This window comes from Hypanus sabinus, unplaced genomic scaffold, assembly GCF_030144855.1.
Source record: "Hypanus sabinus isolate sHypSab1 unplaced genomic scaffold, sHypSab1.hap1 scaffold_122, whole genome shotgun sequence".
NCBI lineage: Eukaryota > Metazoa > Chordata > Chondrichthyes > Myliobatiformes > Dasyatidae > Hypanus > Hypanus sabinus.
The window spans coordinates 59192-71316 of NW_026779281.1; the positions used below are offsets into that span (position 1 = coordinate 59192).

General features: G+C 51.3%; 1 protein-coding gene across 6 annotated transcripts in view; it reads right to left on the reverse strand.

Moving 5' to 3' along the window:
• LOC132386592 (zinc finger protein 773-like) overlaps positions 1-10725 on the reverse strand; it is a 33194-nt gene extending 22469 nt beyond the window's left edge. For 3 of the 6 annotated variants that reach the window (XR_009509599.1, XR_009509597.1, XR_009509598.1), the window contains exon 1: positions 2255-4540. The gene's annotated coding sequence lies outside the window, so the exon portion shown is untranslated. Of the gene's footprint in view, positions 1-2254; positions 4541-4856; positions 5460-9842 lie in introns of those variants that run through there. The other 3 variants (XM_059958890.1, XM_059958891.1, XM_059958889.1) reach the window with 3 other exon arrangements.
• Between the last annotated feature and the right edge of the window lie 1400 nt (positions 10726-12125).

A 12125-nucleotide genomic window follows, 5' to 3' on the forward strand; every position in this document is an offset into this window, starting at 1 on the left:
CCTCCCTGGTGCCAGGGTCCGGGATGTTTCTGATCACGTCCATGATATCCTGAAGTGGGAGGGTGAGGAGCCGTAGGTCGTGGTACATATAGGTAGCAATGACATAGGTAGGAAAAGGGAAGAGGTCCTGAAAGGAGAATATAGGGATCTTGGAAGAGAGTTGAGAAGAAGGTCTGCAAAGGTAGTAATCTCGGGATTACTGCCTGTGCCACGCGACAGTGACAGTAGTAATGGAATGAGGTGGAGGATAAATGCGTGGCTGAGGGATTGGAACAGGGGGCAGGGATTCAAGATTCTGGATCATTCGGACCTCTTTTGGGGCAGGAGTGACCTGTACAAAAAGGACGGATTGCACTTGAAACCTAGGGGGACCAATATCCTGGTGGGGAGATCTGTGAAGGCTACTGGGGAGACTTTAAACTAGAATGGTTGGGTGGTGGGAATCAAATTGAAGAGTCTAGGAGAGAAGAGGTTAGTTCACAAATAGAGAAAGCTTGTAGACTGTGAGGAAATCTAGGAATAATGTTGCATATTTCCCTGAAGGTGGAAGCTCATGTGGTGGTGAAGAAAGCTTTTGGTATGCTGACCTTTATAAATCAGAGCATTGAGTATAGGAGTTGGGATGTAATGTTAAAATTGTACAAGGCATTGGTGAGGCCAGATTTGGAACATTATATACAGTTCTGGTCACCAAATTATACGTAAGATGTCAACAGAGAACAGAGATTTACTAGAATGTTACCTGGGTTTCAGCACCTAAGTTACAGAGGAAGGTTGAACAAGTTAGGTCTTTATTCTTTGGAGCATAGAAGGTTGAGGGGGGACTTGATAGAGGTATTTAAAATTATGCGGGGATTGATAGAGTTGATGTGGATAGGCTTTTTCCATTGAGTGTAGGGGAGATTCAAACAAGAGGACATGAGTTGAGAGTTAAGGGGCAAAAGGTTAGGGGTAACATGAGGGGTAACTTCTTTACTCAGAGAGTGATAACTGTGTGGAACGAGCCTCCAGTGGAAGTGGTAGAGGCAGGTTCGATTTTTTCATTTAAAAAGAAATTGTATAGGTATATAGACAGGAAAGGAATGGAGGGTTATGGGCTGAGTGCAGGTCAGGGGACTAGGTGAGAGTAAGTGTTCAGCACGCACTAGGAATGCCGAGATGGCCTTTTTCCGTGCTGTAATTGTTATATGGTTTTACCGCGTACGATTCTGGTCTCCATATCCGACAGCGGGGAGTTTTAACTCATATGGGGACCAACTGCAGCTCAACCCCAGCTGATGCGGGTGTTTCCCCTGTTCAGGTGGCGGTGAGGAAGGGGTTAATCTCGGGTTTGTGTAAATCGAGGGCTGGTTGCTGTGGGAAAGGGGTGGGACCGAGCCGGACAGCGGGAGGCTCCGGGCTCTCCAGTCTTGCATCCCTGGTTTTAGTTTTGCACTGTGTCAGGATCGCGGGATCAGTTTGTTGTGGTTCCCCAAGCTGGGAGGGTGGACGTGGGTGAAGGGGGCCTGTCTATGTGTCGGTGTGGGATGAATGGTCAGAAGGGTGTGGGGCCACTGGCGGGACAGAGAGTGGTTGGGGTACTGTGGGTGATATGACATGGGTGGATGGGCAACGGGTAAATTACGTTGTCAACGAGGGTGGAACTGGTCCAATGAATCAGACAGCTCAGCTCGCATGTCCTTTCAGGAGGCCACAATTCTCTCATCATCTTAATCACTGACTAATCTTCCTGTTAACATTGAGTTTGTTACAGAGCCCCAGAGCCTGGGAATGGCTGGGTGGTAGGAATCAGAGGGTGATGGTGAGAGACTGTTTCTTGGACTCGAGTTCCATGCTTAGTGACGTTCCCTGGGGTTACACCCATTGCTACTGGTCATCTATGTCAATAATTTGGTTGAGAAAGTACTGGGTATGGGTAGAGAGTCTGCAGCAAGTTCAAACAATTAATGTTTTTGAAAGACAGTCAGTATAAACACTCCCCTCTCTTTCCCTCTCCCCACTCAGAACTGACCAAAAGCTGCATCAGAGGATGTAAGATCTTGAACTGAGTGACCACTGTGAGGGAATGGGAGTGGTTTCAAAGGGCTGGGCTGCTGGAAGCACATTACCAGACCGGGACTGATTGCAACTGGGTCTGACAGAGGCATAACTGGTTCTTCTGGGCACATTCAGTCTCACTCCCCACTATTACCTACCTTCCTTTGTACAGGTATGTAATATCTAAAGGACCAGTGTTTGAGTAAACGAGACTCACCAAACATTCTCCTGACTGAATCACTGGAATCTCCGAGTCAGATTGGTTTCTCTCCAGTCGGTGCTCTCAGTCCTCGGGCTGGTACACTTGTTGCTGTTCCCTCGTCTTCAGTCGTGGTTTGCCTCCAGTTGGTGTTTTTCTTCCAATAAATCTCTCACCACAGGTCTAACTTTAACCAGAGAGACAATGAAGCACATTAATAATGAAAAGGAGAACTAAACTTTTCTGCTTAATGTTACTAAGAACAAAACTCACTGAAATTTAAACACTGAAGGCAGATTTAACGATCTCAGTGAACAATCTTTTATTGTCCCTCACATCTCACAGAACGATATGGGATAAGAAGGAGCCATCATTCAGTCATGGTAAGACATAAGACAGAATTAGGTGATTCGATACATCTGGTCTGCCCATCATTCAACCACGGCTGATTTTTATTCCAACACCATATCCCTGTCTTCCTCCTGTAAACCTGAAGCTACTCAGCAATCATGAATATATTAATCTGTCACAAATATATCCAAATTGGAGCCTCAACCAACCTCTGTGGCAACAAATTCCACAGATCAGACACCTTAAGGCCAATTTCTTTTTTCTCATCTCAGTTTTAAAGAGAAGCATCTTTACTCTGAGACAGTGCTGTCAGATCACAGACTCGCTGTCTAATGGAAACATCCACTCCATGTCCACTGTATCCAGGCTTTTCAGCATTCAGTAGGTTTACTTAACCATACATCCCTCCACCACCCCCACCATCCCTCTGAACTCCATTGAGCACAGGTCCAGAACCATCAAATGCTCCTCATACATAAAGCCGATCATTCCTGAGATTGCTTATGTACACCTTGTTAGCAACAACTGTACTGAACACATTTCCAGGAATAACAAACAAATTGGTACCAGGATAATTTAAAGGGAAACATTGTGCTTTCTTTTGTGTTCTACTATCACATGTGTTGGCGCGTGGCCAAGTGGTTAAGGCGTTCATCTAGAGATCTGAAGGTTGCTAGTTCGAGCCTTGGCAGAGGTTGCATGTGTGTCCTTGTGTCCAGATCAGCACATCACAGGAAACATTCTCACCCCGAGACTTCCCAGTCTCTCGCTAAAGCAGGCAGTGAAATCAAAGATCCCCACAACCTGGGACGTTCTCCTTTCTCACCCACCCCAGTCCGGGAGAAGACACAACACCCATAAAGCTCCAGGTCAAATGTGAGGAGCTTCAGGAAACGAGGCCAGTTGGGGGGAAGTTAACGGGACTCAGTGGCCAACATCAGATTTCCCCAACACAACATGGAGGATGCGTGACCACCCACCTGGAGATTGAGAACATGCACAAAGAGATTGTTACATCTATGGTTAAATGGGAGGGGCAAATGGGATCACGTGACTGGTGGGGTCTAACATCCCAGGCATAGTTTACAGCTTCCTAGCACTCTGTGGAAATAAACAAACTTGCCCCTCACATCTCCTCTCACCTTAAATGTGTCAGACATTTCAAACCCCCAGGAAAAAACATACCCTCTGTCCACTCTACCTATTCCTCTCGTAATCTTGTAAACGTCCATCCAGTCTCACCCCAGCCTGGAGAAAACAACACAAGTTTGTCCAGCCTCTTGAATTAGCTCATGCCCTCTAATCCAGGGAGTATCCTGGTAAACCTCTTCTGCGCCCTCTCCAAAGCCCGGACATCCTTCCGAGAATGGGGGCGACCAGAACAGTATGAAACACTCCAGATGTGAGCTAACAAGTTTTACAAAGCTGCAACACAACTTCATGACTTTTGAACTCAGTGCTTCAACTAATAAAGACAACCATGCCATTTGCCTTCTTAACCACCCGATCAATCTGTGCAGTCTCTTTCAGGGAGCGATGAACTTGGAGTCTAAGATCCCTCTGACCATCGACACTGCTCAGGGTTTTGCATTTAACACTGTACTATCTCATACATTCAGGGGTGCAGTGCTACCAGAGCTCACAGCAGCGCCGCTCTGACACCTCTGTAAAAAAGTCAATATAAACAAGTGCGGAATTTAACAACCCCGCATATTAAATAGAGCGAATTTTACAGAAGCGGGGGTGTTGGCTGGTGGGGAGAAATACCACTAATAACATTAGGATATTTGATTGTTTTTGGTGAAAGCCTGGAGCTGTGACTGTTTTTTATTTAGGTATTTGTGAAATTCCTTCTCGCTCGTCCCGTTGTCCAATGAAGTTGGGAAATACCTGTACACAAATGCAAGCATTTTTCCGCTCTTTCCAATGGATACCATTGGATTCCAGGAAGGAGCTATATTAAGCACGGAATGAACATTGAAACCCATGTTTAAGAGTCGAAAATAATGAAAGAAAAATACACAAGCTAATCATCCAAAATCCTCTTCTACACCTGGATAAATTTAGTTTTGTTTTGGAAGCCAAATGGAAAAAAAATTCTAGGCTACAAGCTAGTTTTACGTTATTTCATATCATTAGTAGCTGATTAACTCCTTGGCCTCGCTCCACCAACTGTAGTTGATTGAAAAGAGGCTCTTTTTCTCTTTGTGTTGATAGGAAAAAGAGTAACTTAGTGAGACAATGAACGAGATGAAATGCATTTCCAAACCTCCCAAATGGTTGCTCTCCTCCCATTAACATTTGTCACTTCCAAAATACAATATTTTCTATTCGTTTAGTTGCGATAATAATTTATGTAAAGATTCTAGCTTCTTTAACTTTTTATATATTTAAACACTAAACAGGATGTATGAAGGTCGAACCATGTAACACCAGACGTGTGAGGATATTTTGAGTATCGACACTCACAGGTACACTTCAATATATTGAGAAAGGGATGGAGCAGTGGACCCAGAGTGAAGTGATAAGCAGGTGAGAGGACGTACAAAGACAGAGGGGATGAGAGGGAGTGGGACGGAGGGGTGTGAGGTAAATTTGTTCACCGGAAGGGGAAATCGATATCCATGCCATCAGGGTGGGTGGGGGCACCCAGACGGAATACAAGTTGCTGATCCCGCACCCTGAGGGTGGCCTCATCTTGGCAAGGGATGGGATGACACGTCGGAACGGGAATGGGAATCGGAATTGAAATGTTTGGACACCGGGAAGTCCCGCTGGGAGTGGATGGTTGAAAGATTAATTTATTATCAAAGCAGGAATTCATAAATAACGCTGAGTTTTTTTTTCCTTCTCCAGAGAACCACGAAACAAAGAAATCGTGAAAGTCGTTCAGAGAGAGAAAAAAATGAAACTCCCTCCCCACCCCCCGCATCAAAAAGGACGGCATCCCGATCATCAACCCCCAAAACCCACCCCTCCCCCCCGCACAAAAGGGAAGAAAAATATCGACACCCTGTAGCGGTGTGCTACAAGCAGCGCTAAAATTACGACACGGAGTCGGTAACTGCAGTCGAAGGAAAAACTTTATTCGAAAACTTCAGCCTCACTTTTAAGCCTCTGTCAACCGGCCCCCCATGGCGAAGAGGCTCCAAAGCTCTGTGCTCGCAAACCCCCGTAGGCTATCTAATTGTGAGTCGGTTCGGATACGCTAGGAAATGAGGCGCTACATAACCCCCCCCCCCCCAGAACCGGCGATACACCCCCCAATGTCCACAGCCTGGGCCAGAACCTGCTTGGGAGGTCGGCCTCTGCGCCGAGGCGCCGGAAACTCGGCCGGTTGCGCCAGGTCCACATGGGCCGGCTTGAGGCGGTCCACCGTGAAAACCTCCTCCTTCCCCCCAACGTCCAGCACGAACGTGGACCCGTTGTTCCGGAGCACCGTAAACGGCCCCTCGTATGGCCGCTGCAGCGGCGGCCGATGCCCGCCCCTTCGTACAAACACAAACTTACAGTTCTGTAGGTCTTTGGGTACGCAGGTCGGGTGCCGCCCATGCTGTGACGTGGGTATGGGGGCCAGGTTACCGAGCTTCTCGCGAAGTCTGCCCAGGACTGCAGCGGGTTCTTCCTCTTGCCCCCTCGGGGCTGGCAGGAACTCCCCGGGGACGGCCAGGGGCGCGCCGTATACCAACTCGGCCGACGAGGCGTGCAGGTCGTCCTTGGGCGCTGTGCGGATGCCGAGAAGGACCCAGGGAAGCTCGTCCGCCCAGTTGGCTCCTCGCAGGCGGGCCATGAGGGCCGACTTCAGGTGACGGTGGAAACGCTCCACTAGCCCGTTCGACTGTGGGTGGTAGGCAGTGGTGTGGTGCAGCTGAGTCCCCAAAAGGCTGGCCATAGCTGACCACAGGCTGGAGGTGAACTGGGCGCCTCTGTCGGAGGTAATGTGGGCTGGTACACCAAAGCGGGATATCCAGGTGGCGAGCAGGGCTCGGGCGCAAGATTCGGAGGTGGTGTCGGTGAGCAGGACCGCCTCTGGCCATCTTGTGAACCGGTCCACGATAGTCAGGAGGTAACGCGCTCCGCGCGACACTGGCAGGGGGCCCACGATATCCACATGAATGTGGTCGAAACGCCGGTGGGCGGGATGGAACTGCTGCGGTGGGGCTTTGGTGTGCCGCTGAACCTTGGCCGTCTGGCAGTGCATGCACGTTCTGGCCCATTCACTGACCTGTTTGCGGAGACCGTGCCAAACGAACCTGCTGGAAACCAGCCGGACAGTTGTCCGGATGGAGGGATGCGCCAAGTTATGAATGGAGTCGAAAACACGTCGCCGCCAGGCTGCGGGGACGACCGGACGGGGCCGGCCGGTGGCGACGTCACAGAGTAGGGTCCTCTCACCTGGGCCCACGGGGAAGTCCTGGAGCCGCAAACCAGAGACTGCAGTCCTGTAACTCGGAATCTCCTCATCTACCTGCTGTGCCTCTGCCAGTGCCTCAAAGTCTACCCCTTGGGAAAGGGCATGAACGGTAGGGCGAGAGAGCGCATCCGCCACGACATTGTCCTTACCCGAGACGTGCCGGACATCCGTTGTGTATTCAGAGATGTAGGACAGGTGGCGTTGCTGGCGGGATGACCAGGGGTCGGATGCTTTCGTAAACGCAAAGGTAAGCGGTTTGTGGTCCGTGAACGCGGTGAAGGGCCGGCCTTCTAGGAAGTACCTGAAATGCCGGATTGCCAGGTAGAGCGCCAACAGTTCCCGGTCAAAAGCACTGTACTTGAGCTCGGGTGGCCGCAGGTGTTTGCTGAAAAACGCCAGGGGTTGCCAGCGACCTGCGATGAGCTGCTCCAGCACCCCACCGACTGCCGTGTTTGATGCGTCCACTGTGAGGGCGGTAGGGGTGTCCATTCGGGGATGTACTAGCATTGCGGCGTCAGCCAAAGCTTCCTTCGTTTGAACGAAAGCGGCGGCGGACTCCTCGTCCCAGGTAATGTTCTTGCTCGGACCCGACATCAGGGCGAACAGGGGGCGCATGATCCGGGCAGCTGAAGGGAGGAAGCGGCGGTAGAAATTCACCATACCTACGAATTCCTGAAGGCCTTTGATCGTGGTGGGTCGGGGGAAGTGGCGGACCGCATCTACCTTAGCGGGCAGAGGGGTTGCCCCGTCTTTAGTAATCCTGTGGCCCAGGAAGTCAATGGTATCAAGTCCGAACTGGCATTTGGCAGGGTTGATTGTAAGACCGTACTCACTCAGTCGGGCGCAGAGTTGACGGAGGTGGGACAGATGCTCCTGACGACTGCCGCTGGCTATGAGGATGTCATCCAAATAGATGAACGCGAAGTCCAGGTCTCGTCCCACCGCGTCCATTAACCGCTGGAACGTCTGTGCGGCATTCTTCAGGCCGAACGGCATGCGGAGGAACTCGAAGAGGCCAAACGGGGTGATGAGAGCCGTTTTGGGGACGTCGTCAGGATGCATCGGGATTTGATGGTACCCTCGGACAAGGTCGACCTTGGAGAAGATCCGGGCGCCGTGCAGGTTTGCCGCAAAGTCCTGAATGTGCGGCACAGGGTAGCGGTCCGGTGTGGTAGCCTCGTTCAGCCTGCGGTAGTCGCCGCACGGTCTCCAGCCCCCCGTCGCTTTGGGCACCATGTGCAGGGGGGAAGCCCAGGGGCTGTCGGACCGCCGGATGATCCCCAATTCCTCCATTCTCTGGAACTCCTCCTTCGCCAGTCGGAGCTTGTCCGGGGGAAGCCGCCGAGCACGGGCATGGAGGGGTGGTCCCTGTGTCGGGATGTGGTGCTGTACGCCGTGCCTGGGCATGGCTGCTGTGAACTGCGGTGCCAGAACCGATGGGAACTCCGCCAGGACCCTGGTGAAATCGTTGTCGGACAGCGTGATGGAGCCGAGGTGAGGGGCTGGCAACTGGGCCGCGCCCAGGGAGAACGTCTGAAAGGTCTCGGCGTGTACCAGTCTCTTCCTGGGCAGGTCAACCAGCAGGCTGTGAGCTCGCAAAAAATCCGCACCCAGAAGCGGTTGGGCTACGGCGGCCAGTGTGAAGTCCCACGTGAACTGGCTGGGGCCGAACTGTAGCTGCACCTGACGGGTGCCATAGGTCCTTACTGTGCTGCCATTCACGGCCCGCAGGGGGGGACCCGGTGCCCTGCTGCGGGTGTCGTAACTCGTCGGAGGTAAAACGCTGACCTCAGCCCCAGTATCGACCAAAAACCGGCGTCCCGACCTGCTATCCCACACATACAGGAGGCTATCCCGATGGCCAGCCGCCGTAGCCATCAGCGGCGGCTGGCCCTGGCGTTTCCCGGGAACTTGCAGGGCGGGCGGCAACGGCGGGCTTCTGCGCCCCACCGCTGGTGGTAGAAGCACCAGTGGTCATTGGGCCGGGGGTTAGTGGGCTCTGCGGCCGGGCCTGGACTGGTTTGCTGCCGGGAGCGTGGCTGGGAGATCTGCGCGATGGACGCCCCGTTCACCTTTTTGGCGTTCCACAGAAAGTCCGCCCGGGCTGCCACCTTCCGGGGGTCACTGAAATCCGCGTCGGACAGCAGCAGGCGTATGTCCTCGGGCAGCTGCTCCAGGAATGCCTGCTCAAACATGAGGCCGGTGTGTCCCTCGGCCAGAGACAACATCTCATTCATTAAAGCCGATGGAGGCCTGTCGCCCAAGCCGTCCAGGTGCAGTAAACGGGCAGCCCGCTCGCGCCGTGAGAGTCCGAAAGTCCTGAGGAGCAGAGCTTTGAATTCCGTGTACTTGCCGTCTGCCGGGGGCGACTGTACGAACTCCGCGACCTGGGCAGCTGTGTCCTGGTCGAGGGAGCCCACCACGTAGTAGTAGCGGGTGTCTTCTGAGGTGATCCGGCGAACGTGGAATTGGGCTTCGGCTTGCTGGAACCATAGGTCCGGGCGCTGTGTCCAGAAACCCGGCAGTTTCAACGAAACCGCATGAACAGAGGCGGCGTCGGTCATTTCTGGTCCAAAAATCGTTTGGACCGTCGGGGTCACCAATTGTAGCGGTGTGCTACAAGCAGCGCTAAAATTACGACACGGAGTCGGTAACTGCAGTCGAAGGAAAAACTTTATTCGAAAACTTCAGCCTCACTTTTAAGCCTCTGTCAACCGGCCCCCCATGGCGAAGAGGCTCCAAAGCTCTGTGCTCGCAAACCCCCGTAGGCTATCTAATTGTGAGTCGGTTCGGATACGCTAGGAAATGAGGCGCTACAACCCGTTAAAAAAACACTCCTACCCGACAAAACTGCGGAGGAGCCGGTATCACCAGTGTCGAGGCGGCCGCATCGGGAGCAGCGGACACAACGGGCGACCCCGGAAGATTCACAGGTGAAGTGTCGCCTCACCTGGAAGGATGTTTGGACAACGGAGAGAGTTCGGCCGTCCGGGCCTGTCACTGTGACACCCCGAACTCCACATCAAATCCGTCCAAACGAATCTGGGCGAACTTTAATGACCAATAAATATAATTCCTCTCAGCGATCAGCTGTCTGAATGATCCCCTGACTCTGAGAGGAAGGAGTATCTATGGTCCACACTGTCAGGGTGTTGAGTTTACCAGGAGTCAAAGACTGCAGGGACGAGAGGTTTTCTGTTGACTAATACACTGTGTGTGGACCCCGCTGGCAATTCTGGTGTTGTGACCCGAATCGAGACAAACACCACGCTGCCCACTCCACCAACAACACGGCACAGCCGTACACATAACAGGGGACTTTACATCCCACAACACTGGATTCAGTGATGAAACCCCTGATTAATGTTGTCGTCTCACCGAAAAGTCCATTAACCCTAACCCTGCAATATGGTGTAAAATCCCGCTCCCCATATTAACACGGGTTATACAGACCAAAGAGCAAACTGCCGGAGGAACTCAGTGGGTCGGACAGCATCTGTGGAGGGAGATGGACCGTAAACATTTCGGGCCGAGACCCTCCCTCTGGACTGAGAGTGGAGGGGAAATAGAGAAGAGGTGAGGGGTAGGGATGGGGCATGAGCTGGGGAGTGAGAGGTGGATTCAGGTGAGGGGGGAGGTGGAAGGTGAAAATAGTGACAGGGGTGGGAGCTCAGTGGTTGGGGCAACACGGAGCTGCAGAAGATGGAAATTAATTCCATAAACAATGAGGTTAGAGAGTATTCGTTATAGAGAGTGCAATGAAGATTCACCTGACCGATCCCTGGAGAGGTGGGGTCATAACCTGAAGAAAGATCAAATGTGGTAACTCTAAATGTCATTTAGAGAATCGAGGACTGAGAGGTGAACACATTGAAATGCAGAACATCATTACCGGTTGAACCAGTGATCCCAGTCTCTGAAAAAGGGGATGGGAATCGAGCCCGTGACTCTGTGACCTGGGGGTGGAGGGAAAGGGATCGGGGTAGATATGGTGTGGAAAAGTAGACATGTATCTGGTGTAAATATGAAATAATGTGGGGAATGCGGCGGATGGGTCGGGCAGTGTGTGAGGGCCGAGGAGCAGAGTCACCAGTTCAGGAGGGAGACCCTCCACCCGTCACCTGATCCCGTTTCCTGTTCACGTTTTTCTGCAGATCTGCAGCATTTGCGGGTCACTGCTCTACGTGTACATGTAGCTTCACCTTTGTCCCCTTCAGACAACGCAGTGAGATCCGGATCAAATAGTTCCACACAATTAAAATAGATTATTACATTTACACAATTAGAATAGCTTATTACATTTTTTTTATATTTTTGTACTTTCTATACATATACTTACTTTAAGTCACAATTGTTAAGATCTTTTGTTAATTAGGTTCTACTGCTACCGCAGAGACAACGAATTTCATGGCATATGCTTGTGCTATTAAACTTGATTCTGATATTGATATGGGAGACCCACCGCCGGTCACCTGATCCCAGTTACTGCAGATCGTAATGGGAGATTGAAGCATTTACCATATATTTGCTTTCCACAGAAATGACAACTGGTCAGTTTCCTTCTGTGGTTCCGGAGCAGAAGCTCAGTCTGTCTAATATTTCCACACAATTAAAGTGGTGTATTTGTTTATCATCATCACGTACTGAGCTACAGTGAAAATCTTGCCTGATGTACCATCCACACAGATCGATACATTACAACAGTACATTGAGCTCATAGACAACAAAAAAATAACTGTAACAAAGTATTATGGCTGCAGAGAAAGTGCAGTGCAGATAGACATATAGTGCAGGGTCACGTCGAGTTACATTGTGAGGTCGAGTCCATTTTATCATTCATTTGGCTTATAACTGCAGACAGGAAGCCATCCTTCAGCCTGGTGTTACGCACTTTAAGGCTTTTGTATCTCTCCGCCAATGTGGGAGCGGGTTTGCAGCAAGAATGTCCAGGTTATGAGGTTCTTTGTGTACATGGCCTGCTTTTCCGAGGGAGGGGAAGTGTAGGGAGAGTCCATGGAGTGGAGGCTTGTTTCTCTGATGTTCTCTGCAGTTCCTTGCAGTCATGGGCAGAGCAGTAGCCATACAAAGGCATGAAGTATCGACAAGGAGCTCAGAGACCTCGGC